This window comes from Elephantulus edwardii, unplaced genomic scaffold (assembly GCF_000299155.1).
Source record: "Elephantulus edwardii isolate Elephantulus edwardi_28Jun2011 unplaced genomic scaffold, EleEdw1.0 scaffold00038, whole genome shotgun sequence".
NCBI lineage: Eukaryota > Metazoa > Chordata > Mammalia > Macroscelidea > Macroscelididae > Elephantulus > Elephantulus edwardii.
Window position 1 is genome coordinate 4,985,003 of NW_006399788.1, and position 4,052 is coordinate 4,989,054.

The 4,052-nt window shown below is 38.4% G+C and overlaps 1 pseudogene; it reads right to left on the reverse strand.

The window, feature by feature from the left end:
• Positions 1 to 920: 920 nt before the first annotated feature.
• LOC102871720 overlaps positions 921 to 4,052 on the reverse strand; it is an 8,709-nt pseudogene continuing 5,577 nt past the window's right edge.

Here is a 4,052-nt window from a genome sequence, read left to right on the forward strand (position 1 = left end):
GCCTCCAAGGAGCACTCAAAGACATCAATTTTTCATCTGTCATCTTTATTCACTGTCCAGCTCTCAGCAGCATAGCAAATGATTAGAAAGACTATGGCCTGAGTCAGGCACATCTTTGTTTTCAAACTGACATCATTACTCCTCCAATTAATTGAAGAGGTCCCTGACTGCACATTTTCCCAAAGCAATAAATCTCCTGCTTTCCTAATTGCTGATACCAAGGGTGTAGATTGTGTACCTAAGTAACATGAAACCATTGACATTTCCAATCTTTTCTCCATCTATCATGATCCAGGCTATTAGTCCAGTGGTGAGAATTATTGTTTTCTTGATGTTGAAATGAAATCCATATTGAAGGCTGCAGTCCTCAATCATCTACAAATGCTCAAGTCTTCCTCACTTACAATAAACAAGGTTGTATTTTCTACATAAAATAGGTTATTGATTAGTCTTCCTGTGACTCCTGAGACCATATTTTCTTCATAGAGTTAAGTTTCTCAAATAATTTGCTCAACAGACTGAATAGGTATGGAGAGAGGATACAACCCTGACACTCATCTTTTCTAATTTTAAATCATGCTGCGTTTGCTTGCTTGTTCTCACAAGTCTCTTGGTTTCTCATAAGTACAATTAAGTGTTCTGAGGTTCCCAGTCTTCTCAATGTTAGCTATAATTTGTTATGATTCACATAGTAAAATGCCTTTACATATGCAATAAAACACAAATAGACATCCTTCTGTAAGAAAGATCCATAGGAAACAATTAAAAATACCACAAATATTGGATAAGGTGCACCTTACCTTTAAGCTGATGTCCTTGTTTTTTAGCATTTTAAAAAGGTCCTTGACTGCAGATTTTTCTAATGCCACACTTTTTTTTTAATTTATTTCCCTTTCTTTCTTGTTTTAAATTAAGAGTCTTTACTGGGCTCTGACCAGGAGGTTGTTGCTCTTGAGGACCTTTGTGTACTTGCTGATCCTCTTCTCCAGGATCTTCTCAGCCTATTTTCCTAAATTCATGATCTGCTTCTCCTGGTAATGCACCTTTGCTTTCTCTTTCCTCTTCTCCTCCAGGACGGCCATCACTGCCTGGCCCTTTCAGCCCACCTCGTGAGCTAGGCTGCCCAGGTAAGCAAATTTACAGTGGGATTGAGCCACACAACCTTGGGGGCAGCAGGGACCACCATGTGCTTTCTCTTGTCATTGCAAACTGGGATCCTGTCAAACGCTTTGAGGCAGCCCAAGGCCACACTTGGTCTTGTGTGGCACCGTGCTTCACACTGTCCACCAAGAAACGTGGCTGAGGGCCCGGATGTGGTAAGGCCCTTGGGATGCATTAGTGTCCATGAACTTGTGGAGGAAGGCAAGGTACTTCGATTTATTCCAGTAGAAGTTGCCAGAAAAGCTGATGCCCTCACAGTGTCTGACTACCACTTTCTGGCCCAGTAGCTTCAGCCATCAACACCAGGACCTGTGACTCCATCATTGTTGGCAACCTTCTTGGAAAGCATCTTTTGATTTCTTGACTGCTACCATGAGTGCTGATTGTGGATCCAAGTAAAATGAAGTCACTGACAATTTCATCTTTTCTTAATCTATCACAATGTTGCTATTTAGTTCAGTGATGAAGATTTTTGTTTCCTTGATAATGAGATATAATCTGTATTCAAGGGTGTAATATTTGATTTTTCACAGAAATCTGCAGAAATGCCAACTAGAATATCTTAATTGTGAGAGATGAAGAGCTTAACCTTGACTTTGGAAGCCCTGGATGGTGTTAAATGCACAACACGCTAGCTGCTAATAAAAAGGTTGGAATTCCAGTCCACCTTGGGAAGAAAGGCCTTGAAATCTGCTTCCAAAAATCCAGTCTCAAAATTCCTTTAAAGGAATTCTACTCTGACACCCTTGGGGCCCCCATGACTTGAAATGGACTTGAGAAGAGCTTGGTTGGACTGGAACTCAGATATTCATAACATGACATTTTCTCTGAGCAAGTATTCTTAGCCTGTGAATAACACAGAGGTGAACAGACTGGACCTCTCCACTGAGTTTGCAGAATGAAGTTCTGTTGGGGAATGCACCCTTCGCTCCTGTGAAAGTCACTTGAGAATATGACTCACACCAGAGCTCTGTGATCTCTCTCAAAGCCTAGCTGAGGACTGTGTGGGCATGAAAGGGTGAGCCTCACCATGGGTATTTATTGTTGAAACTATTTACTGCTCACTCAACTGAAGAGCTGAGTGCAAGAGCAAGGCCAAGGGGAAATCTCATGTCCTGTCAGGTAACAACCATTGATCTGGTGGTTTATGTCACATTGGAAAATGAATGAAGGCAGATATGGAGACTCCAGCAAGCAAGATAAGCCTAGGCTTACTGGTACTTACTCTCCAAACTGTAATGAACAATTTCATAATGGTTTCACCACAAATATATAAGACTGTTTGCTATAGATTAGCAAGTAAGCACAAATAATTCCATGCTTACTGGGTAGTCAATTCCTATCAGGGGTTGCAAATTTGAAAGAAAAAAAAAGGGTTTAAATTATACATAAAGGTGCTGTGGAATTGGAGGCAAGTAGGCAATAAATAAATGAGGGTGCAGGGTACATGAATAATGCAAATAATATCTCTTAACAAATAGATACAACAACTCTTCAAGAATCCATAGAAGAGTGACAAAAAATAAGGAAAACCATATTAAATATGGGAAAAAAATAAACACTGCACTGGAATAGAGGAACGAAGGACTATATGAAAGTAGTGGATGATTAGGCATTTATATGTATATGTATGTTGTTGTTAAGTGCCATAGAGTCATAGACAACCCATAGCGACCCTATGAACGAAAGTCTTGAACACAAAGCGTTCATTTTTTTCTCCAGGTTCATAGAGTTTCTGGAGGCAAGATTTTGGTGTTGGGTTTTTTTTATTTTTTTTTTTAAGTGGATGCCACTCCTGCTTCCAAGCTTGTTTTATTCTGGAGATTCACAGAAACTAGGCCTGAGGACTGCCATATGTATATGTATTAGCAGAATCTTCAATATGATGAAAAATGTGAAATTTGTTTACTATAGATCAGTAAATAAGCATGAATAAGCTTGTGTGTTTGCCTGGCTTGTTGAGTAATCTGACACTGACAGAAGCAAAGTTCTATAAAATGTATGAAGAAAGGCAATAGCAACAGAAACAAGAAGACAGACAGTTTGACATGAAAGCAGATTGAAAAGAAGATGGATAAAATAGAAAAGAAATTGGAAGATGCTCAAATGTAATAGAATAAATAAAACTCATGGAAAATAGTGAAGGAAAGAGTTAACACTGCTAAAACTCCAATCATGGTTGAGAAGAACAAATTCCATGTATATTCAGAGAGTAAAGAATAGGGGGATGAAAGTGACGGGGAGATAACAGACTTGCAAAAGGGAGAAGACAATCTAGTATAAGAATTATAGGTATTGCTGAGGAATAAAGTAGAGCAATTTATACAGAAACAACAATCAAAGTCATAATTGAAGAAAATGTGAATTGCAGAATGGTATAACTATGCAGGCAAAATAAATTTAAAGGGAACTGCATCTATCCTGGCAAACTGTTTGAATTTAGAAGATGAAATATGACAAGCATGGGCCGGGAGAGGGGGGAAAGAGGGGGAAAGAGGAAAATGTGCAACAGTGAATTAGTGAAAACTCAACTTTTTTTGTGAATATTCACTAAAATCACACGTAAAGGAATAAAATATGAAATTAGAAAATAAAAACCCAAAAGTACAAACCAGTTTAAATATATAGCTTGTTGTTGTTGTTTGCCGTTGAGTCAAGCATGATTCATACTGACCCTATGGACAAAAGATCTAAAGCCTTTCTGTAACTAATGTTATTGCTATTAAAATGAAAAGTGACCAACTCCTTGCTATTGTAAACAAAGTCACGATAAACATGGGTATACATATATCTACTTGGATGTCATTTATGGTCTCTTTAGGGTATATTCCCAGTAGTGGAATTGCTGGGTCAAATGGTATCTTTATTTGCAACTTTTTGAGAAAGCGCCA